This window comes from Hemitrygon akajei, chromosome 6 (assembly GCF_048418815.1).
Source record: "Hemitrygon akajei chromosome 6, sHemAka1.3, whole genome shotgun sequence".
NCBI classification, from domain to species: domain Eukaryota; kingdom Metazoa; phylum Chordata; class Chondrichthyes; order Myliobatiformes; family Dasyatidae; genus Hemitrygon; species Hemitrygon akajei.
In genome coordinates this window covers 128020213-128046513 of record NC_133129.1, presented here as the reverse complement: position 1 = coordinate 128046513, position 26301 = coordinate 128020213, and the positions used below count along the sequence as shown (strand labels likewise).

Below are 26301 nucleotides of genomic sequence, written 5' to 3'. Positions count from 1 at the left end.
GTTCTAAAGTAAGGACATGTTCGGCACAGCTTTGTGGGCTGAAGGGCCTGTATTATGCTGTAGGTTTTCTATGTTTCTATGTTTTTATGAAACAACAAACAGAGATTCAGTTGAGTTGCAGTCAGGAATGAAAGTGAGCATGAACGAAATTGCAATGTCTAAACAGAAACTGGCTTGTCCTCGTTGTGGTAGGAGCTCACATACACCAGACAAATGCAGAATTAAAGGCAAAACTTGTAGAAAATGCAATGAAGTAGGACACATAGAACATGTTAGCTGGACAAAAATCAATAGACTGAATACAATGGAGAAAAAAGATAAAAAGTCAAGTTGCTGTTTCCAAAAGAGCACTAATCTGCTGGCTGTTGATGAAATATCTGATGGTCATGAGAGTGTCACAGGTTTGATTAGCCTTGAGATCTACAATGTGAAAACTAAAAATAGACAAGCAAGATGGCTTATATCAGAAGTGAAAGGCAAATTAATTAAAATGGATTTGGACACTGGCTTGGTTGTTTCAGCCATTCCACAAATTGAGTTTGAATGTCCTTTCAGAGATACTGAACTGAAGCTTGCAGATACCCACCTAAGAGAAATGATAACTCCTGTGTGAATGACATACATAACATTGAAATACAACAACCAACAAGCTGAATTGGGCTTGTATGTGGTTAAAACAGGAGGACCAGCACTGTGGGGACATGAGTGGCTGAGACAACTACAACTTGATTGGTGATCCATCCACCACTTGCATGCCCCATCCCCTGCAATAGAGTCAACTGAAATCAAATTCAGAAATAAAATGGATGAATCAACAACTGTCTCCACTCTGAACACCATGAACCATCGTGCAACAGAGGGCAAACAAATGTTGGTGCCAGCCTCTGCTGGCCCTCCTCTTTTCGCCACATACAAGCCCAATCTGTTTGGAAAGCATATTGGAGCAACAAAGGACCATGCTGCTCAGAGGAAGCATGAAAGTAGTGAAAGTTTTGGTCCAACTGCAACAGTTTTTGCAGGTAACATATCTAAAAAAAACTCTGATATTTGCAAAATGTGATTTGGTTTTAAGCTGGAAAAGAGTTCAAGGAGCTTCAGGAAGTTGTAAGCATTTGGCTTTTCAGAATATAGAGAGCCAGAATCTACTCTGTGCACATTAAGGTTACTGCATGACATTCAAGTGGGAGACAAAAAGCTGCTTGTAATAGTATGTGCTAAAACCAAACCCCACCTGGATTAATTGAAGAACAAAAAGAAAGGAATCAGTGGAGATATGAAAACAGAGATGATATTGTGGATGAGGAGAGATCAGATCATAAAGAGAGGAATAGTAGGACTAATAAGAGAATTCTCCAGTGAACTAAAGGCACCTATGGAAGAGCAAGATTCACCTCCTAGAAAGAAGAAAAAGGAGAAGAAAGAGGAGGATGACTTGAGTGCTATGGAAATGGAACAGGAAAAATGAGACACAATTTCTTGAGAAATTAACAAATTCAGGTATATTCACAAGAAGGAAAGGGAAGGTGAGAAAGAGACAGTCAAGAAGTTGAAAAGGGGAGAAGCAAGGAGCGAGTAGATCTGGAGGAAAAAAACCAAAAAAAAAAGGAGAAGAAAGGTGTCCAGAGCTGTTGGAACCATTTTGTGCAGTCTCAGAGTCAGCTCCCCCAACCACCACGGAGGAGGCCCCGGAACCTGAGACTGTTTCACAGCCCCAAGCTCACCTGTCAAGCAGAGTGACCACCTTGTCAGGAAAGACATTACCCCACAAGAGTAAGAAATCCTCCATAGCAATTAAATCTTTAGGCCTGAACAGAACAATTTAAAAAATTACTATGCTGTGAATGTCTATTTAGTAAATGTATTACATAATATTCTGTGTATATAATTGAAATACATTCTGAAGTATACTTAGTTGGAGTTTATGGCTAAGCAGGGAATGTAGTGTATTTAATATTTCAGTAATATAGTAACTATATTGTTTGAGTATGCATGCTTGTTTGTTTAAATAATTCATTTTGGGTTATACTGTATGTAAAATAAGTGCATTGCATACATCATGATGCTACCACATGATACATGTGTGTCTCGCTTAAAGTAAACACAAAAGTTAGATATATTATTACAGACTCTCTTACTTTTATCTTGATTAGTTTTTATGTTTTGGATTTGCGACACATAACTGTTGTCCTACAGATGGGCAGGTTAAGCTGCTCCCTGGTCAGTTCCCTGAGAAAGATACAAGGACCCCATGATGCTATTTGAAAGAACAGAGGCTTTTTCCCAGACTTTTGGCCAATATTTATCCCTCAGCTCCAGCATATTTCACATTACCCCATCACCAGGTGCTTGCTCTGTGCAAACTTGTGGATGTGTTTGCCGTTACCGAAGTATTTCATTAGATACAATGCATTTTGGGACTCCCTGAGATTATGAAAATGCAATATGATACAAATATTTATTTCTTATGCCTCTATGTCCTGCTGATTGATTGAAGTCCCAGATATCACTGTGGTCAGCTTGCAAAGATGCAGAAATACAGAAATCCTCAACAATTAAAAAAAATACAATAACTATGCAATCACAGAGGTTACACCTGGTAAGACAACACCAACCTTTCATGAACAGTAAATTTCATGAAGATACCTGCTCTGAGTCTGATAAATGTGCATTTCACTTAACTACAGGTATATAAACAGACTGTCCAACAATGACAGAGAATCTCAATACATCACTTCTAAAGAGAGTAGAGAAGAATTTTTTTTAAATGGCAGTTGGGCTGAGTTGTTCTCCAATCTTGGCAACTTACTTGTAAACGTTTTGTCACCGTATGAGGAGACATCGTCAGTGCACTGTTGATTGTGTTGTGTCCTCTGAATGCTCGGGCTTCATATATTTTTCAATCAGCTGACTGGACGTCATTTCGGAAGCTCCATTGTGAAGTGGAGAGGAAATCTTGCTGCTGATTGGCTGTGTAGAGAACTTCATGCACTGTGGCCTGGAATTCTGCCCATACTGGCTCATGAATCTACGTGCTTGTTTACAGAATTGTTCGCTCGCAAGCCGCACGGTTGCTTGTGCCGTGACTTTCACTGATGCCGGGTCAAGTTTGTGCCCCTCTCCATCGTCATGGCTGAAGGCAGGGGAGACTTGGTCATGCTGCTTTACAGCCTCAGTGAAAGCCACGGTGCAAGTGGCATGCAAGAGAGACACCACAATCAACAGCGCACTGATGGTGTCTCCTCGCGTGGTGATAAACGTTTCCAAGTAAGTTGCCAAGATCAGAGAACAACTCAATCCAACCATCAACCACCTGAGCTACTCATCTTCTGAATTGTTTCCAAAAATTGCAGTGCCAGTTAGGGGGTGATGTGATGGAGAATGCATGGTCGGTGACCACAGGAAGGAACATTAAAAAATGTGACAAAATGCTTGCTTAAGGAAGGATCTTTCATAAAAATCACTTTCATCGAGAGTTAAAGTTGTGGCAACTGCACCTCCTTCATTTTATATGGTCAAACAGAGGAATCAAAACTAATCTTTCAGGAGTCCTGGAAAATTCCAGAAGAATTTGTTTCATGTTGCGACTGTCAATCTGTCATGAAGTAGCATACTATAATGAAACGCTGCTCATAAATTGTGCACAGTCTAAAATAGGCATAAAGTACATGACTTGGAAATCTTCACCCTAATTTCTAGCTGCTTTACCCAATTCATCTCAGTTTCTCAAGCAAATTATCAGGTCAACCACTTTAGGTCTGCGAAAGACAGATCAAAGAATTTCTTTAATGGTGAGAGACAGGAGCAGGCACTGGAGGAGCAAAGCAATTTAGAAGTCCATGCGCAACCATTGCTAAAAGCTACAGCACAGACGCAAAACTAAATCAAAGAACTTCCAAAACCAAGGAAGAAATAATAGTTCCTCTCGGTCAGGGAGCCATTATTGAATATTGTATTTGATCTAAGGTACTGAACATCAGGTAGGATATATAGCTTTCTTTGGAAGGCAGACTGTAATTTTGTACAAATTATTTTTCAAACCTTAAAGTCACAATGCACAACAGAGAGTCCACAGTCCACAGCAGGCCAGGAAGAGAGGTCTACCAGGTCCTCTTACACTCACAATGCCCACAACTCTACAAGCTCTGTTCTTGGCCTGTTTCCACCATTAATGTTGCCCAAGGAACCTATGCTGTGCTTAAGGTATGATTAGCTGCAGACACACAATATATCCAATGGCTACTACAATCCAGCCAATTCTCAGGCCAACCAATCTAGCCTGGATCTCTGAGCAAGGTGAAAACCAAGCATGTGACCAGGAATGCAGAAATCAGAGACTCAGGAACCACACAGATTCCAGGCTGAGCTTTTGAAAGCAAGTCACTTTCTTTTGCATTTCTAGACCTGAATATATTGTATGAGTCAGCCACTATAAATGGAAAGTGGTAAATGATTGCTTAGCACAGCACCTATATTCATTCTGCAGGAGGGACTACGAGCTTCCTCATACTTACCACTTTCATTCACCATCTTACACCCACACTTAACTCTTCTGTGTCTTCTGCACTGTTACAATGAAGCCCAACACAAAATGAAGAACCCCTGACCTTCCTTCTGGGCACATTACAGCCTTCCAAACTCAGATGTGAATTTGGGCATCATGGTCTCTCTTTCCATCTTTATCAGAACTGGCCATCTCTGCCAGGCTTCCGTTTATGATTTTTCTCGGTTTCTCACTCTCCATTAGTACACCCTAGCCTGCCGGGCATGTTCCGCAGCATTTCAGCTATTCGCAACACCGAACACAGAGAAAAAGCAGCTTTATTTGATTCTAACTACCTCATCTGGAATCGGAATCAGAATCAGACTTCTTGTCATCGGCATATATCATGAAATTTGTTAACTTTCCAGCAGCAGTACAATGAAATATATGATTAAAAAATACAGAGTAAAAAAACTGAGTTACAGTGAGTGTGTGTGTGTGTGTGTGTGTGTGTGTGTGTGTGTGTGTGTGTGTGTGTGTGTGTGTGTGTGTGTGTGTGTGTGTGTGTGTGTGTGTGTGTCTATTAAATAGTTAAGTTAAAATAAGTACCACTAAGTAATAGAAATAAAGAAATAGTGAGGTAGTGCTCATGGCTTTAATGTCTATTTAGAAATCAGATGACAGAGGTGAAGAAGCTGTCCCTGAATCATTGAGTGTGTGTCTTCAGGCTTCTGTACTTCCTTGCTAATGGTAACAGTGTGGTGGAGGTCCTTAATGATGGATGCCACCGTCGTAAGGCACCATTTGTTGGATGTCATGGATACTACAGAGGCTGGTACCCATGATAGAGCTGACTAATTTTACAAGTTTCTGTAACTTATTCCAATCTTGTGCAGTAGTCCCCACCCCCCTATCAGACAGTGATGCAGCTGGTCAGAATGCTCCCCATGGTACATTTGTAGAAGTTTTCAAGTGTTTTAGTTAACAAACCAAATCTCCTCAATCTTCTAATGAAAAATATTCAACTGATCTCACCCTATCAGATGTTCTTCTCATTCTTCCCCACCTTTCTAAAATTGAAGATTTATTTGTTTTCTATCTTTCCAGCTTGGGTGAATGGTCTTGGACCTGAAATGTTAACCCTGATCCTCTTCTCACAGGTGCCGCCTGACATGCTGACTGTTTCCACTACATTGTGCATTTAATTTTAGATTTCCAGCATCTGTAATTTTAAAAAAATCATTTATTGCTATGCACACGTCTGTCCCTGTAGAAGAACAGGGTACAGTACCAGCGAGTAGTCCAGAACCGTATAATATTGGGGTGCAATGCTTATTGGCAAAAGCCTGTCTCTATATATCAAAGGGTACAGTATTGGTGAGAAGTTTGTTATTATATCAACGTAGAAGATTAAGGGGAGATTTGATAGAAGTGTACAAAATTATGATGGGTATAGGTAGGGTAAATGCAAGCAGGCTTTTTTCACTGATGATGGGTAGGGCTACAACCAGAGGTCATGGATTAAGGGAGAAAGGTGAAAAGTTTAAGGGGAACATGAGGGGAAACTTCTTCACTCAGAGGGTCATAAGAGTGTGGAATGAGCTTCCAGCACAAGTGGTGCATGCGAGCTCAATTTCAATGTTTAAGAGAAGTTTGGGTAGGGACATGGAGAGTAGAGATATGCAGGTCGATGGGAGTAGGCAGTTTAAATGATTTTGTCACGGACTAGATGGGCCGAAGGGCCTGGTTCTGTACTGTACTTCTCTCTATATAATGCTGGGGTACAATATTAAGCAGCACAGATTGGTCTCTCTCTAGCACTAAATATAATTTGTAGGCACAATGGACTGAAAGATTGAACCATCAGTTCTCCCTTGCTTCCCTCCTAGATTTTAGCCTTGTTAGCAACAAGGCTAAATGATGAGATTGGGGCTGTTGAGGGGATGGTGAAATGGACAGAGGCCAGTAAATGGAATAACAAGAGGCTGCTGAGATGGAACTACTGTACAAGGTGGTTTTGACAAGATGCACCGAATAGTGATGTGCAAAAGCAAGAACTATGGCTTAAACGTGCCCTTAAACGTGATGAAAGGTATCAATATCAGATTATACAAATTTAAGAATGAATAGTATCTCATAACTCACTCTTTGATATATTTTGGGTTGTTAATCTGTAAAAACATAGTGCCTGATAGTTTAAATCTCAAATACAGGATGCGAAACTTCATTGTATTCTCTTTGGTTTACAAAGTGACAGGTGATCTAATTTAAGATGGGACTGGGCAGAACAAGTAAGCAGAAATTATTTTCTGTAATGGAGAAGTCCAGGAGATTGGAGTTTACCAGCCAATCAGTAGAAATCAAATGCAAACTACATTCCAGTCTAATCATTAATAAAGAAAGTATCAAGAATCCTGTTTTTCATAAATGTCCATGTCATCGATGTCTCTTTTGATGTTATATCCATAGAAGTCAAGGCTATGCCCTCTCAAAATGACAAAAATGTGTAATGTCTTCAAATGTCCCATTCAGTAATTGTAGCCTTTTCTTCTAAATGGTTTTCCAAGATGAAGTAACACTTCCGAGTAAGAACTACTAATAACAATTGGATAAAAAATGCATTTTATAAAACTAACATTCTGAGTGTTCAAAATACAATGGATCTGTTTTTTATTTGTGCTTTTAGATTACTAGTATCTCCCTGTGACTGTGATTTTCATACTCCTTCAATGGAGAGATTAGGAAAGCCATTACGATATGCAAATTAATATCCACTGCAGCTTCATTTGAATACTATCCTGCCAAGATAGTATTCACAGCGCACTGTAGCTTGTGGCTCCTTATAGAATTTAAAAACTTATAGAAGCACCAGCTGAATATCCAATTTTGGTGAATAAGCTGCGGCTTTGTCAAATCTAAACTGGAATTCTCAGCAAATTAAGAGTAGGTTATTCTGATCATTGAACCTCTTGCATGATTCAAATAGACATACAGTAGCTGGTCCTTAACTCAACTCAACTCCCTCTTTCTGTGCAGAGTGAGCATAACATTTGCTCAATAGCCCTCAGTGCTCCCTAGCCCACAGATTTTTAGTTATCACAGCAACTACAATCTTCTGACTTGGGGAATGTAAAATATCCACGATCCATGTATGGGAAAAGTATATCAGCCTGACTGCAGTCCAAAACAAAATTGTTCCAGTTTTGTAATTTTGCCATCTTATTCTGAGTGCCTAGTCCTTCATAGAGAGAGCACAGAAATGGGTTTCAATGAGTTTCTTGCTGACCATCAACCCACTCACTTGCACTTTTCCTACATTAATCTATTTTTTAAAATTCTCCCCCACCTTCCCGTCAACTCTCCCCAAATGCCAGCACTCACCTACACATCCAAGGCAATTTATAGTCATAATCATCATTATGTGCTGTGTCCTATGATGGTCATGATCATGGTCTTTTAATCATGACTGTCGTTTGTAGATTTTTCTACAGTGGTTTGCCATTACCTTTTTCTGAATGGTGTCTTTACAAGATGGATGACCCCAGCCGTTATCAACTCTCTTCAGAGATAGGCTGCCTGGCACCTGTGGTCGCATAACTAGCACTTGTGATATGTACCTGTTGCTTATATGACCGTCCACCATCTGCTCCCATGGCTGAGGCCATAAGTCCATAATACCATGATACAGGAGCAGATTAGGCCATTAGCCCCATTGAATCTGCTCCACCATTTCATCACGGTTGATCCAATTTTCCTCTCAGCCCCAGTCTCCTGCCTTCTCCCCATATCCCATCATGCCCTGACCAATCAAGAATCTATGAACCTCTGCCTTAAATAGACATAAAGACTTGGCCTCCACAGCTGGCTGTGGCAAAGAATTCCACAGATTCACAACAACCTGACCAAAGAAATTCCTCCTCATCTTCATTCTAAAAGGATGTCCCTCTGATCTGAGGTTGTGTCCTCTGGCCTTAGACTATCCCATCATAAGAAATATTCTCTCTACATCCACTCTATCATGGCTTTTCACCATTGGATAGGATTCAATGAGGATACTCCTCATTCTTCTGAATTCTAGTGAATACAGGCCAACAGCAATCAAATGCACTTCATATGACAAGCCATTCACTCCTGGAATCATTTTTGTGAACTTCCTTTGAACCCTCTCCAATGTCAGCACATCCTTTCTTAGATAAGAGGTCCAAAACTGCTCACAATACTCAGTCAGACCTCACCAGTGCTTTATAAAGCCTCAATATTGCATCCTTGCTTTTATATTGTAATCCTTCCGAAATGAAAGCCAATATTGCATTTTCCTTCTTTTTCACCATATTTTTGTATTTTCTTTCCTTCTAGAAAATAGTCAACCCTTTTATTCCTTCTGACAAAGTTCTGCCATACACTTCCTGACACTGTATTCTACCTGTCATTTCTTTGCCAATTCTCCTAATCTGTTGGCCCTTCTATAGACTCTCTACTTCTGAAAAAAGCGATGAAACATATTTTTAACATCTGTTGTTATGTCTCCTGCTAGCTGTGAAAATGGGGGACACCTTCTCCTCCCTTGCCAGTAATCCTTGAAAGATCATCACTAATGCTTCCATGATCTCTTCAGCCACCTCTTACAGAACCCTCGGGTGAACACAATCTGGTCCAGGTGACTTAACTGCCTTGAAACCATTCAGTTTCTCAAGAACCTTCTTTCTATTGATGATAACTTCACACACTTCATGACCCCTGACACCCGGAACTTCCACCATACTGCCAGTGTCTTCCACAATGAAGACTGATGCAAAATACTTATTCAGTTCATCCGCTATTTCTTTGTCCCCCATTACTACCTCTCCAGCATCATTTTCCAATGATCCAATACCCACTCTTGCCTCTCCATTACACTTTATATATCTGAACAAACTTTTGGTATCCTCTTTAATATTACCAGCTAGCTTACTTTTATATTCCATCGTTACCTTCTCAATGACATTTAGTTGCCTTCTGTTGGTTTTAAAATCTTCCCAATCATCTAATGCCCACTAAATTTTGCTCTCTTTGGCTTTTATGTTGGCTTTACTTCATTTGTTAGCCACGATTGTGTCATCTTTCCTTTAGAATACTTCTTCCTCTTTGGGATGTATATATCCTGAGCCTTCTGAATTGCTTCTAGAAATTCCAGCCATTGGTGCTCTGCCATCATTCCTGCCAGTGTTCTTTCCCAATCAATTCAGGTCAACTCCTCTCTCATGCCTCTGTAATTCCCTTTACTTCACTGCAATACTGATACATCTGACTTTAGCTTCTCCTCAAATTTCAGGGTAAATTTGATCATAGTATAATCACTTCTTTTACCTTAAGCTTTTTAATCAATTCCAGTTCATTGCACAACACCCAATCCAGAATAGCTGATACACTATTGGGCTCAACCACAAGCTGCTCTATGAAGCTATCTCGGTGGTATTCTTGAAATTCTCCCTCCTGAAATCCAGCACCAACATGATTTTCCCAATCTATCTGCATTTTGAAATCCCCCATGACTATTGCAATATTGCCCCTTTGACATGCATTTTCTATCTCCCATTTTAATTTGTAGACCACATTCTTCCTAGTGTTTGTGGGTCCACATACAACTCCCATCAAGGCCTTTTTACCCTTGCAATTCCTTAGCTCTATCCACAATGACTCAGCACCTTTTGTCCCTATGTCACCTCTTTCTAATGATTTGATTTCATTTTTTACCAACAGAACAATGCCACCCCCCTCTGTCGTCCTCTCTGTCCTTTCGATACAATTGGCATCCTTGGGCATTAAGCTCTCAGCTATAATCCTCTTTCAGCCATGATTCAGTGATGCCTACAACATCATACCTGCCAATCTGCAACTGTGCTACAAATTAATTTACCTTATCCATATACTGTTCACATTCAAATATAACACCTTCTGTCCTATGTTCTCCTTGCTTGACCTTGTCAGCCTTTTACGTTGCAGCTCATCCTATTGACTTTAATTTTGCCCTATCAACAGCCTCTCCTCACGATACATTGCCTCTGTTTGTAAACCAGCTACCTCGTCTTCAGCACTATTATCCGCCGTTCCTTTGATGCATCTTGCATTGAAATATACACAGCTCAGGACACTAGTCACACCATGCTCAACCTTTTGATTCCTGACTTTCTCTGAGGTCTCAGCAACATCTGCCTCCACTAACTGTTCTGGAATTCTGTTTCCAATCCTCCTGCTACTCTAGTTTAAACCCCAGTGCACAGCACTAACAAACTTCCCCACTAGATTAGTCCCCCTTCAGTTAAGGTGCAAATGATCCTGTTTGTACAGGTCCTAACTTCCCTGCAAGACAGCCTAATTATCCCAAAATCTTATGCCCTCCCTCCTACACCAACTGCTTAACCACATATTGAGCTATATAATCTCAGTTCTGGCCTCACTAGCACATGGCACAGGTGGCAATCCTGAGATCACAACCATGGAGGTCTTGCCATTTAACTTAGCATCTAACTCCCTGAACTCCTTGTGCAGAACCTCATCACTCATCCTACCCACATCATTGGTACCTACATGGATCACGACATCTGGCTCTTCACCCTTCCACTTAAGAATGCTGAGGATTTGATCTGAGGTCTCCCAGACCCTTGCGTCTGAGAGGCAACATACCATCCAGTAATCTCATTCTCACCCACAGAACCTCCTGTCCTTTCTGCTACCTAACGAATTCCCTATCACCACAGTGCACCTATTTTCCTCCCTTCCCTGCTGAGTCACAGAGCCAGACTCAATGCCAAAAACCCAGCCACAGTGACTTTCCTCTGTTAGATCAACCCCCCAATGGTATCCAAAATGATATATCTATTGACGAGGCTGATGGCCACTGGGTACTCTGCACTGGCTCCTTAACCTCTTTCCCCTTCCTGACTGTCACCCAAGTCTCCTGTGTCCTGTTCCTTGCGTGTAACTACCTCTCTATCACCCCCTTAGCCTCCCAAATGATTCGGTTCATCCAGTTCCAGCTCCAACTCCTTAACACAAATTGTTAGAAGCTGCAGCTGGAAGCACTTCTCGCCGTTGTAGTCGTCAGGCACACTGGAGGTCTCTTTGCCTTCCCACATGCTGCAAGAGGTGCATTCAACTATGCTGCCTGCCATTTCTACTGTCCTAGATGAAGAGATATAGAGAAGGGGAAGTATAAAATCATAACCTGGAGCTTTTCTTTTCTTTGCTTTCTCTGACTGAAGCCACTCTTCACTGAAGCCTCGAAGAGCTAAAGCCTCGAGATCACCACCCTAGCTCTGTCCTCTCAGACAATGGCCTCTGTGCATGCCGTGCCTTCCTTTTTTTTGCTCTTGCTAATCAAACCCAAACGCCAAGTGCTCGCTGCTCAAAGCTCTTTCTCGCTGTAGCGACCCGCTGCTGGCTTTTTTAATTGGGCAGTGGTCCTTCCAACGTCCAGGTTGGTCACAGGTCAAAGCTCGTTTTCACTTCACCTTGATCAGGGAGGGGGCTGATGCTACACCTTGCCAAAGGGTGACCTTCAAGCTAGTGGCGGGAAAGAGCGCCTTACACCTCTATTGGGCAGCACCCTGCCACTCAAAATTACAGTGGCCAAATTAAACTACCAACCAGCATGTCTTTAGGATTTGAGAGGAAACCAGAATACCTGGGTGAAATCCCCATAGAGCAAATTCTGCACAGACAAGACCTCTAAGAGGAAAGGGCTTTTCTGCATCTAGGCTATTTAGATAGGGTATTATTTTAAATACCCAAACTGCATTAACCTTTGATAATCTGAATACAAGAGCAAGGTGCCTTTGCTGGAGCAATGGGGGAGGGAAGAAGAGGGAGAGAGCTGATGCTTTTGCTGCTGCTTGTGTGTGGGAGGGGAGGGGGAGAAGGGCTTTAGAGGTTCTGACATTTCTGTCATTCATTCTTTGGGGTTCTTTCTGTTTCATGGATATCTGTGAAGAGAAAGAACTTCAGGTTGTATAATGTATATGTTCTCTGATATTGAATTGAAGCATTGAACCATTAAAAAGAATGCAAGTCAGGTCCGCGCGACCTATCTTTATACTTTAACCCAGTCGAGACTAAACCCTACTAAATGTATTGCTTGATTGATTGTAAACATTGAACACAATGCAGGTGGAACCAGAGAACATTTTAATAGAGCCTTGTGATCATCTCTTTATGTTAGTGTAAGCGAATCATTATATTCATTTGTTCTGCTTGTTCATTCCCTGACTCGTTAGAAAATGTCCCATGGACCAGTATCTCTAACAAGACAAAAGAAGAAGCTACGTTTAATTTGGTTGACAATTCAAAAGCAACGGGAAACCCATTAGTTTAATTGATAGATGTGAAAATAATTAAAGCATTATGTGGGCCTTCTTGCCCTCTGAAGACCCTTATAGCCAGTAATTCACTTTTGAAATGCAGTTGCTGATGGAATGAGTACAAGCCACAGAATGTTTGCACAGAATAATGTTCTTCGAATACCAACACCATTTTTGACTGACTTGTGGCTTAGCTGACCAAACTGGAGTAGAAAGCTGTAGCACATAGCAGTGGAAATGGCAAGAGCTTCAAGTTCCTCAATGCAAACGTCTCCGAGGATCTATGCTGGGCTCAACATATTGATGCAACCATGAAGAAGCTACACTAGTGGCTACAATATATTTCGTTAAAAGTTTGAGGGGATTTTGTATGGCACCAGAGTCTCTAGCAAATTCTCCAGATGTACCATGGAGAGCATTCTGATTTGTTACATCACCACCTGGTATGGAGGCCTCAATGCACAGGATTGAAAGAGGCTGCAGACTGTTGTAGACTCAGCCAGCTCCACCAGGGACATAACCCTCCCCGCAATCAAGGACATCTTCAAAAGGCAGTTTCTCAAGTTGACAATTTCCATCATTAAGGACTTTCACTACCTGGGACATGCCCTCTTCTCAATTCTACCATTAGGAAGGAGGTGCAGGAGCTTGAAGATGCACACACAAATTTTTCAGAAGTCAGACTTCTAAATAGTTCATCAACCTGTGAACACTACCTCACAATTCCTCTTTTGGACTGTTATATTTTTTATTCTAACTTACAGCAATTTTTATGTCTTACATTGTACTTCTGTCATGAAAGCAACAGATTTCACAACATACACTCAGTGGCCACTTTATTAGGTACTCCTACTCATTTATGCAACTATCTAATCAATCAACCAATCACGTGGCAGCAACTCAATGCATAAGAGCATGCAGGCATGGTTAAGAGGATCCATTGTTATTCAGAACAAACATCAGAATTGGGAAGAGATGTGATCTGAGTTACTTTGACTGTGGAATGATTATCGGTGCCAGATGGAGTTGTTTGTGTATCTCAGAAACTGCTGCTCTCTGGGGATTTTCATGCACAACCTTCTCTAAAGTTCACAGAGGATGGCGTAAGAAACGAAAAACATCCAGTGACTGGCAGTTCTGTGAGTGAAAATGACTTGTTCATGAGAAAGGTTGAAGGAGAACGGTCAAACCTGTTCAAGCTGCAGGAAGATGACGAAGATTCAGGTAACCATGCGTTACAAAAGAAGGGTGCAGGAGAGCATCGCTGAATGCACAACACATTGAACCTTAAAGTGGAGGGGCTACAGCATCATAAACTCAGTGGATCAGTGTTAGACCACTTATTTTCACCTTATTTGTCAATAATCTGGATGATAGAATTGATGGCTTTGTAGCTGAGTTTGAAGACGATACTAAGACAGGTGGAGGGGCAGATATTGTTCAGGAAACAGGACGTCTGCAGAAAAACTTAGACAGATTAAGGAAATGGGCAACGAAGTGGCAGATGGGATATAGTCCAGGGAACTGTACGGTCATGCACTTTGGTAGAAGGAATAAAGGCAGTGCCAATTTTCTAAATAGGGAGAAAATTCAGACATCAGAAGTGCAAAGGAACTTGGGAATCCCAGTGCAGCATTCCCCAAAAGGTTAATTTGCAGGCTGAGTTGGTGGCAATGAAGGCAAATATAATGCTAGTATTAATTTTGAAAGGACTTGAGTATAAAAACATGGATATAATGCTGAAGCTTTATTAGGCATTGGACAGACCACACGGAGTATTGTGAGCAATTTCTGTGCCCCTTATCTAAGAAAGGATGTACTGGCATTGGAAAGGGCCCAGAGGAGGTTCACAAGAATTATCCTGGGAATTAAAGGGTTAACATATAAGGAGCAATTGATGGCTCTTTGGAATTTAGAAAAATGAGGAGTTATCTCATTGAAGCTTATCAAATATTAAAAGGACTTGACAGACTGGATGTGGAGTGGATGTTTCCTATAATGGGGGAGTCTAGGACCAAAGGGCACAACCTCACAATACAAGGGCATCTCTTCAGAACACAGGTCAGGAGGAATTTCTTTAGCTAGAGGATGGTGAATCTATGGAATTCACTGCTATGGATGGTGTGGAGGCCAAGTTATTGTGTATATTTAAAGTGGAGGTTGATAGATTTTTGATCAGTAAAGATGTCAAAGGCTGCAGGAAGAAGGCAGGAGAATGGGGTAAGAAGGAGGATAATAATCAGCTGTGATGGAAAGGCAAAGCAAACTCAATGGGCTGAATGGCCTGTTTCTGCTTCTAGGTCATATGGGCTTATAGTTATATTGTTGAATTAACAACTGTTTCCTTATGGCAGCTAATGTTACTAAATGCTATGAAGCACTAATTTTAGACAGTAAAAATGATACAATAACATGTTAAGTTTTAATTTTCAAATATTCTGACAGACCCAGCATATTTATTTCAGAAATACATCTTTTCCCAATTTAGCAGCTATTTCTCAAGTAAAATTAAATCTGACACAATAAGCATTCATTTTGAAGTTGTTTTTCATCATCCTTAAAACTACATATGTAATTATGAATGAATGAATTTTTTTCTACAATTTTATAATGTAAACAAGAGTGTTAGTGTCTTGCAATCTGTGTCTACATGCACTGGTATTATTGTTTGATGTGAACCAGTGCAATTATGGTGACACTATATTTGTGACACTATATTTGTGACACTATATGTTTTCATGGATTTACATCGTACACTTCCCCATATCCTACAATTAAAGAAGAGCCCGTTTACTGTATATATAGGAATGAGCATCTGGACCTGATGAAGTGAATTACTGGGATTATGTTTTCTGAATGTACTGTTGCAAAATCTTAAAATATACTTTGTGTAATGCTAATATTATTCATAGATATTCTAGGAAAAGTTTCTTGCTTTCCTTTAGTAATCTCCTCATCACAAGGTCTTATGATGTAAATAAGCTAAACACTGGTAAAGTTATGAAAGCTGGACTTCTTGACAGTTAGTTTGAAAGAGCTGATAATTCTACTCAAAGTAGAAACAATTTAAAATGAATAAAATTCTTATCCAGTTATAACTGCGATTATTTTTTCATACAGAAATGTACTTTTTAGATTTCATCAGAACACATCAACTTAAGTAATGTATCTTATTTTGGCACAAAATGAGCAATAAACAGTACATACTGTCATTTCCAAGTGGATCCCTGTTCATATACATAAACACAAAGTTATTGTGAAATCCAAACCTTTCACTCTGTAATAAATTGGTCCAATGTGTAATATGAAGAAATCCAAGAAAGTGTACATTAAAAATATATATTCTCAATGCTATGTGTCAATGTTTCATAAAGAATAAATTATCTTGTTAGGGAATTAAAATAGTAATGCTGGTTTCCTGAATACTTTACATAATCTCAATGACCTTCATCAATTCATGAACTTAATTGTGCAATGCTACATACTAAAACCTAACCAGTGGCAATATTTTTATTACAATATTTCCTTTGCTAAAATATGATTTGCTAAACTATGAAATGTGCCAAGCATGGCCTTAACTCTCAAATTAAGTCACCTAGACATATAAAGGCTAATGTTCTAAACATTTGCTGTGGCTGTATGCTCAGTCTTTCAAACAGCACTTAAGTGTCCAAATCAACCATTATTCATGAAAGAAAAATCACCATGTTTCATGGAGAATAAGAAATAGATATTCAATTAGATCTTTATGTATGGCTATTCATACGTATCCATAACAAACCATGCAAAACTAAGGTGGTAGAACAGAATGTATAAATTGGTTATGTTTTTGAAATGTCAATTTGGAAGAAAGAAGAGTGTGTTTTGATAAAACAACTGAAGACCTGAGGATCATGTGCATTATTTTCTAAAATATGTTAGAAGAAGTAATGTCCAACAGCCCTTATTGCTGAACATAACTATGGTAATATGATGAGAATTTTATATGACAGAAGAGAATGCAGAAGGCTGAATTTCATCAATGGTTGGGATCATTGTTCCTCTTAACATGTGAATAGTCTAAATATGAATACAGGTGGCACAGGGTTTATATTTGCAGATGTCAGATCAAACCAACTGAGAGGAGGATAAACAGTATACACTGAGTCATATGTACTTATAAAAGGGTGAAACACAGGAAGACATTGGTTCAAATACATTTTTTATCAAAGTTGCAAGCAGCATGAGGTTTTAAATTTACAGTGAGGCATGGAGGGCAAAAATAGGTCCATGATTTTAGATCTATACAAGTCGTTTCAAAGGTGTAGTTCCAAGAGTGCTCTGTTTGAGACATTTTTGGATCCTGGTAATAAGGGAAGAGGCAGTAAGGAAATGCAAAGATCCCACCATGCACAGGGAGGTATAGTTAGGAAAGACAAGCAAGAAAAATTGCCATTATTTTCTTCAGAATAAACTTTAAGATGATCCAATAGAAGAGTTCAGAATAATGATAGGTTTTGCTTTGCATGTTGCTGGTAAGTAAATAATTATGGGGCCTACTTTCAGATCATCTCCAGTCAGAAGGCCAGATTGCTATTCCTGAACTTGTTAAGCAATAACCGGAAATAGAACCAAAACTAGTGCATTGTTTCTTCAGAAGGCATAGACTCTAGATAAATATTCATATGCTATCTGTATACATGACTTTTAATATGAAAATGTATTTTAGAGAGTGATAGGATTAATTGGGACTTTACTTAACTGGTAATATGTTAGAAGTACATCCTGTGATTTTTTTTTACTGTGTATTAGCAGGAAATAATTCTGAACTGCAGCACAATCAAAAGAGAAATCAGTAAAGAATATACTGTACTAGGATGGGGATTAGAAGAATTGGTGCTGCGCCTGAACAAGGAGCTACTACAAAAGGACTGAATGCTTGCTCACTTCAAACTCTTAGTATCAGGCAACATTTCGATCTCCAGTTATCTGCTCTGCCTACTGAAGCATAGAGTGAGCCCTATAGTCTGCCAGCCTCCCAACAAATGTATGTTGCAACCACATGCTAGTTTTCAAGAATACAACTTCTGTGGAAGATTCTTTTTGGCATTCTTTACATGATATCTGCATACATTCAGATGGCATTAGATCAAAGAATAAAGTTTTTAAACTCTGACAATCCAGCATCCTTGGGATTGTGGAGGTATCAGACCAACAGATGTTCCAGAAGATTGGATGTTAATAAACACAAATTTATTTAGTTTTTGTTTACATGTCACATAGAACTATACAGCACATGAACAGTCTCTTCACCCCACAGCGTTGAGCCAAATTGATTAAATTAGTAATTAAAAACCCTTATTACATTTGCCCCCACTAACATTTCCGACAACATATTTCAGGCATCCACTTCTCCCTGGGTAGAATGTTTGCCTCACACATCTTCTTTGAACTCATCACCTTAAATGTATGCTCTCAAGTATTGACATTTCAATCCTAGAAAAAAGCTACTGGCTGTCTAATCGATCAATGCCTCCCATAATCTTATAAACTTCTTTTAGGTCTCTCCTTGGCCTCCTCCACCCCAGAAAGAACAGCTCAACTTTGTCCAACTTCTCTTCATAGCACGTGCCTTCTAACCCAGGCAGGATCCTGGTAAAACTCTTATGTACACTCTCCAGAGTCTCCACATCCTTCCTATAATGGGATAACCAGATCTGAATCAAATACTTCAGATGTAGCCTAAGTAGAGTTTTATAAGCCTGCACTCTAACTTCCTGACAATTGAACTCAGAGCCTCAGTTTATAAAGCCAAACATACCATACACCTCTTTACCACCTTACCATTTTGAGGAGCTATTTTTGAGGGGTATGAACTTAGACCCTAAGATCCCCTGTACGTCAATGTCAGTGTCCTGCCATTAACTGCATTCTGTTTCTTTATATTTGACCTCCAAATCACAACATAATAATAAATAATAAATAGAAGTGATACCCCACCACTCAGAGCATGCCCTCTTCTCATTGCTACCATCAGGAAGCAGGTACAGAAACCTGAAGGCACACACTCAATGATTCAGGAACAGCTTCTTCCCCTCTGACATCAGATTCCTGAGTGGGTATTGAACCCAAGAACACTACCTCACTACTTTTTTATTTCTATTTCTTTTGCACTACTTTTTAAAATTTATCTATTATTTACTTAATGTTTAATTCACAGTTTTTTCCCTCTATCATCATGTATCACATTGTACCGTCGCCGTTAAGTTAACAATTTCACAACATATGCCAATGATATTAAACCTGATTCTGACAATAGTATAATAAATTTTCCAATGTCCATGGTGAGATTAAAGGGAGTGGGAAATGTACAAATGTTCTGGAGTCTATCTCTAGTAGTAAACCTGCCCATGCTCCCTGTCCCTAGTGCTCCAGATTGTAACCCTGACTCCAGCTGTACATATGGCCACAGTCCAGAATGCCTTAGCTGCACTCCAGGCTCCTGGCTCATACTCTGGACTAAAGGGTGAGTGAGATGGCAGACCATCATGAGTTCCAACTAAACAAATGCCAGATAATTGGAGATTTACTGTATTTACAGTTTGAGTACTGGGAGTTCAGATCAATGGGCCCATGCCTATACTAATATTCTATACAACTCACCTCCTACTCTACAGATTCTATTAACACTTTGCATTCCTTTCTATTTATTTAGCTACTTCTTGTATACAAGAAAGTTTTTCCCTTCAGCTATTCATGTGACAGTGCATTTAGTGTTCTAACCACTTTCCATGTAAAGTCATCATTTCCATCTTCCCTACTGTATATCATGTATCTGGCTTACATTTTTGACTTTAGCTCAGCTTTATTCCACAACTGGAAACAGTTTCTCTACAGCTAATCAAAGTTTAAAGTTCAAAGTAAATTTATGATCAATACATATATCTCACCATATAGTACCTTGAGATTCATTTTCTTGCCAGCATTTACAGGAAAATAAATAAATACAATAGAATTTGCAAACAATTATACATAAAACAAGGACTAATGAACAACCAATGTGAAAAAGAAGATATACTGTACCAAAAAAAGTACTGAGAGCATTAGTTGTAAAGAATCCTTTGAAAGTGAGTCTATAGGTTGTGGAATCAGTTCAGAGTTGTCCTCACTGAGCGAAGTTATCCTGACTGATTCAGGAGCCTGATGGGTTGTAGGGTAATAACTGTTCCCGAAACTGGTGGTGTGGGATCTAAAGCTTCAGTAACTCCTGTCCGAATGTAGTAGTGAGAAGAGAGCATTGCCTAGATGGTGGGGGTCTTTGATAACGGATGCTGCTTTCTTGTGGTAGCACTCCACGTAAATGTGCTCAGTGGTGGGAAGGACTTTGCTGCGATGGACTGGGCTGTATCCACCACTTTCTATAGTCTTTTCTATTCCTGGGCATTGGTGTTTTCACACCTGTCTGTGATAAGCCAATTAGGATACTCTCCACTGTGCACCTATAGAAGTTTGTCAAACCCATTCAAATTTTAAAGACTTCTGACTGTTCACCCTTCTAGAACAAGGAGCCAAGTCTGGCCAATTCTTTCTCATTGATATAAACTCTCTGTTCTAGCATCATTCTACTAAATATGTGTCCATCTTCTTCAGAGTCATTATGTACATTTTATTATATGGAGACCAGAGACAATACTGATTTTTGAAAAGAAAACAGTGTTTGGCAATTTTATCATTATTTTAAGGGTTTAAGTAGATTTGATAGGGAATCAGAATCAAAATCAGGTTTAATATCACTGGCATATGTCATGAAATTTGTTATATTTGCTGCAGCAATATAAGGCAATACATGATAAAAGGGAGAAAAAACTGTGAATTACAGTAGGTATATAAATACTACGTATATATATATAAATAAATTAAATAAGTTGTGCAAATAAAAGAAATAAAAACAGTAGTGAGGTAGTGTTCATGGTTTCAATGTCTATTCAGAAATTGGATGGCAGAGGGGAAGAAGCTGTTCCTGAATCATAGAGTATGTGCCTTCATGCTTCTGTACCTCCTCCCTGACGGTAACAATAAGATGGCATGTCCTAGGTGGTGGGGGTCCTTAATGATGGATGCAGCCTTGACGATCTCCTGGATTCTACTGAGTCTAGTGCCCACGATGGATCTGACTAAGTTTACAATTCTCTGCAGCTTACTTTGATCCTGTGCAGTAGCCTCCCCCAAACCCCATGCCAGATAGTGATGCAGCCAGTTAGAATCAGTGAATCGGGTGAACCAGTGGATGGTGTATATCTTGTACTCTTAGAAGACAGTTAACAAAATCATACATTGTTATGCAGAATCAGGGCTCATGGGATTTAGGGTAATGTATTAACACTGGCTGAAGATTGGTTATAGGATCGAAAGCAAAGTAGGCCATTGACCATCATTTCAAGTTGCATGTGTAACTAACTGAGTGCCTTGAGAATCAAATATCAATGCTTGTAGCCTCGCTACTTCCAATCTACATTTGAATGATCCTAGTGTAATACAGTTAGTATTCCTGACGATATAAAACTAGATAGGAAAGCAATGTTTGAAAATGCAAAAAAAATGCAGCATAGGTATAAAATAGATTAAGTGACTGGGCAAAAAGATAAGATATGGAGCACAGTGTATGGCTGTGTGAAAGTATTCTTTTTGGTAGGAAGAAATGAAACAATATTTTTAAGAAGATGGGATATTAGTAAGTATTCAAATTTGAGAGATTTGGAGTTCTTTGTACAAAAATATAAATATTACCATGCATTTTGGAAGATAATTAACACATTGTAAATGTGGATGGAATACTAAAGTAACAATGTTTTGTTGCATTATGGAGCTGTGATAACACCACAGTTAGGGCGTTATGTTTTTTTTTTCCCTTACCCAAGGCAGGTGTGCAAAGAATTCATAAAATGGATTCCTGGGATGGGAGAAGGGAGAAGATACATCACTCATAATGGGTGATATCCTTTGGTGATTGGAATTTCAACAAGAAATCTCAATGAAGTGATCTTCATTGCTTTGACAGTGTAGATGTTGGAGGGTTGTTTTCCTTGGCTGAAGAGTCAATTATGACTGAAATGAGGAAACAGTTCTCATTCAGAAGGTTGCAAACCCTTAAAGTTCAAAGAATCACAGAGACATGCAACTTGAAAATGAACTTGTTGGACTACCAATTTGATACCAACCATTAACCACGCATGATATTAATCAGACACTCATCTCATGTTGTTCTCCCTACATTCCTATCAACTGTCTCCTAGTCACTACCACTCACCCATACACAATACATTCAAATTACAGTGGTCAAGTAACCAAACAGCCAGCATATCTTTGAGACATGGGAGGAAGTCAAACAGCCAGAGAAGATGAACATGAACAATGGGAGAACATGCAAACTCCACACACATGGTACAGAGGTCAATTTCAACCGAAGTTACTGGAGTAATGAAGCAGTAAATCTTTTTGCTGTAACTCTGCTTCATTAACTAAGAAACCTATCAATAAAATTATTAAGTATATTTAAAATTGATATCCATAGGGTTTTGAGCATCAGGTGATTTTGACATAGGGTGAGAATTTCTGATTTAACTTCAACTACTTAAATGGCACAGCATTCTCAACTATCCATGTGGCCTTCTTCAGCTATTTTTAAATTCTCTCAGTAATATCTAACAAACCTTTTCCTTGGTGTAATGGACTAAGAAAACAAATGTTCTCTTGGCAGCAAATTTCTTCACAAAGTAAAATATGCAAATTAGAGTATTTTTATAATTATTTCCTATTGTAAAAAGTGAAGATTATTTTTGCTTCAAAATTCTTTCTACAGACTGTCGATGTTGCATGTTAAGCATTATAGTGGTAGTCAACTATAACCTATTAGCAATTTATTAAGAAATGCAAGACTTACATTAGATTGCAGTCTTCTTAGTGAAAAATGTTTATTCTTGAATAACTTCATTCATTTTCAGCTTGATTGTGTATTCAGTGGGAGAAACCTCTTGCAGTTGAATAACATTGAAGAGAGTTAAATGAACTTTTGTGTATAGATTAATAGAATGTAACTGTCATTGTTAGTCAGTCTAACTATGGAGAAACTAATTCTTTTAAACTTGCTGCTACTCTGATACACATCAAAGTTTTCTGCAAGGAAGGGTTTACAAATATAAACACAATACTCACATGTTAGATTATTCCAAATCCCATATAATCTATATAGAATACAGAAATCACATTGAGAATTGGCTGGAAGCATAAAATATAAACCAGCGCATTGGGCAGTCATACAAAATAAGATAATGCCATCACAAACAGTTCACACTAGCAGATGACAGCAGTGACCCTGAACTTTAATAAGGTATTATCTTTCATGTAAGAGAACATCACAAAATAACTCTTAAGAGCCCACCAAGCAAAACTGAACTGAGTCATACAAAGAAATAGCCAAGCAAATAACAAAACGAAATGTTTTATGGTCATTTCTTTGGAGTGCTGATAGAAAGAAAAAAATAGTCAATTGCAAAGGTCAGGGCTTCAGCATCTGAAGACACATCCACCAGTGGGAGTACAGTTTTTTTTAAAAAGCCGGAACTGAAGATCTCAGAAGGTTGTCGAGCTGGAGGCTATTACAAGAAGCACAAAAAGGCCAGGGAGCAATTTGCAAACAGCAACAAAATGGTGATTAAGATAGTGATATGATAAGTGAGGGATAAAGGGAGTGATGGGGAGTGGGTAAAGGAAGCATGTATTTGAATTATGTCATCCATAGAGAGGTGACAGAGGGAGGCTGGCCCGGAGACTGTTTGCAATAATCTAATATAGAAATAACAAAGACATTCAAAAGGAATTCAGCAGCAGAGCTGAGCAGAGGCACAATCAGAATTGAGTGACATTAAGGAGCTGCTTAACAGGCGTGTTAATCATGACACATATTTATGAACCAATTTCCATTTTGCGGTCAGGAATGATCCCAAGATTATAACGAGTTCCGTTCGGCTTCGGCTCTTGCCAGGGAGAGGGATGAAGTTGGTGGTTGGGGAACTATCCATGGTGGGGACATCTCGCCGCTGTGTAAGTGGAAGAAGTTTCGGCTTGGTGGGAAATCAGACAGGCAATGTGGCAAAACAGAGGCAGCGGAGAAGTACTGATGCGCTTCATTTTCGGGAGAGATTGCCCTGGGATTCCTACTAGATAAAACGCACACAAGACGCAGAATCCCCGCGTCACAATTTATGAAATATAATTAACACATGTATAAGAAACTCATTCTGTGAGACGGAAGCACACGCAAACTGCGATTGCATCAAGCACTGTACCAAATATCCCAACACGAAAGGTTTATTCCGATCCAACTCAACATTAAATAGCACACTCAAGCCAAATACAATGCCACAACAAATAACTATGCATTGGAAACCAGTCAAATGAAGCGCCCCATTCTCTGTTACACGCCGGCCACAATAGTCCTGGCTTTGGTAAAAACCACATAAAACAGACAAGATCCTTGATCAATATATTTTCAATTACGGTATTATCGAAGCGGGTGAACCGTAGCAGAACGCAACATTCCCAAATACAATACTCTACACCCAAACCCAAGTATATACAATGCCGAACACGGTTTGCAACCGCCGCACAACCAATTAAAATAATCACCCAAACAATGTGTACCATCAGTCCTAATCAACCAAATTTAAGGAGAAAAGCGGAATTCCCCAATCCCACTCACAACTTATGATAATCAGACACGTACCAGAAATAACACAACTCTTCCCGATACGGGAAGCCAGCTTCGCCGGTGAACTCCAGTCGCTCTTTCCCCGGAGCTCCAGCTTTGGGTAACGCTGACTGGGAATCGCAAGAAATGCAGTTCACTGACGCTATTTCCGTAAGGGCACTCTCTTGGAAAGTGGGAGCAGCTTCGAGAGCTCAGCTGTTAAAACTCAGCTGCACTTGTCGTGTCGGCTCTTGCCTCTGCGGTCCTGAGATCACTGGATGGTGCCGCAAAAGCTTCCTGGCGCAGAGCTCCGCCGGCGTCCTGGTGCGGATCCCGCCAGTTGTGGCGCACAAGCTCCAGCCGAGTACCATTTACAAACCCCCGGGGGTCCTGGAGCGTAGCGGAGGGGATTCCCTCCTCTCTTCGGTATCTGCCCAGTCCTGGCTCAGACAAGCCGCCTCCTCGGCTAAAACAGGGGCGCTTTCTGGATAAGCGATAACCCTCGCGAGTTAGTGCTTGTGTTTCACCGGCTGGGAGTCCAGAAGAATTCGCCGAAATAACTCCAGTTCTGTGCGTGTGTTGGCGAAGTGCTCTCCTCTCTTCTCTCTCTCTCTTCTCTCGCGACCACTCAGACTAGACTAACTGCGCAAGGGCCGCCTTGCAGAGATGACTTCCACCCACTGATGTGAGATATTATTTGGGAGAGCACCAGAAAAAGCTCATGAACAAAAGAAATTAAAACCGACAGGCGAGGAAAGGAAGGGACGACCTTTGGCACAGAGACAGGGTAACCCTGACACAAACACACAGACAAGCGGACAGGGACGTTGACACAATGAGTTTGCTGAGTGGTGTCGCAACAACCTTGCATTCAACGTCAGTAAAACCAAGGGATTGATTGTGGAGTTCAGGAAGGGGTCGTCGGGGAAAGACACGCCAGTCATCAAGGCTTCAGCAGTGGAAAGGGTGAGCCGTGTCAAGTTCATAGGTGAGGATCCATCCGAGGTCTAACACATTGATGCAGTTACTAAGAAAGCACGACCGTGGCGATGTTTCATTAGGAGTTTGGGGAGATTTGGTATGTCACCAAAAACACTTGCAAGTTTCGACACACAAGCAAGAGAAAATCTGCAGATGCTGAAAATCCGACTGCTCGCAAGTTTCTACAGTGAAGGGCATTCCAACTGCTAGCATCACCGTCTGGCTGCAGAGAGCTGGAAGCTCAGCCAGCTCCATCATGGGCACTAGCCCGCCTAACGTTCAGGACACCTTCAGCAGGTGATGCCTCAGAAAAGGTGGCCTCCATTATCAAGGACCCCCACCCATCACCCAGGACATGCCCTCTTCTGGTTCCTACCATCAACGAGGAGGTACAGGAGCCTGAAGACACACACTCAACGTTTCAGGAACAGCTTCTTTCCCCTCCACCATCAGATTTCTGAATAGACAATGAACCCATGAACACTTCCTCTATATTTTCCCCTCTCTCTTTGCACTAATTATTTAATTTAGTTTATATCTATTTCCAATTGTAATTTATAGCTTTTATTACTGTTTTGCATTGTATAGTTGTTGCATAACAACAATTTTTATGAAATATGCTCATGATATTAAAGCTGATTCTAGCTCTGTTTCCTTCATTATTCAACAGTGGCATTGTTCATTGTGGTCTGATACCATTCAATAACTTAACACAAAGTCTAGGGGCTGGGTTTTGCAAGATTCCCACTCAGTAACAATCTGTATTTATGTCAAGCTTT

The 26301-nt window shown here is 40.0% G+C and overlaps 1 protein-coding gene across 7 annotated transcripts in view; it reads right to left on the bottom strand.

The window, feature by feature from the left end:
• syt12 (synaptotagmin XII) overlaps positions 1-25979 on the bottom strand; it is a 253476-nt gene extending 227497 nt beyond the window's left edge. For 3 of the 7 annotated variants that reach the window (XM_073049215.1, XM_073049214.1, XM_073049216.1), the window contains exon 1: positions 24578-25977. The gene's annotated coding sequence lies outside the window, so the exon portion shown is untranslated. Of the gene's footprint in view, positions 1-21708; positions 21754-22735; positions 22826-24577 lie in introns of those variants that run through there. The other 4 variants (XM_073049217.1, XM_073049218.1, XM_073049223.1 and 1 more) reach the window with 3 other exon arrangements.
• Between the last annotated feature and the right edge of the window lie 322 nt (positions 25980-26301).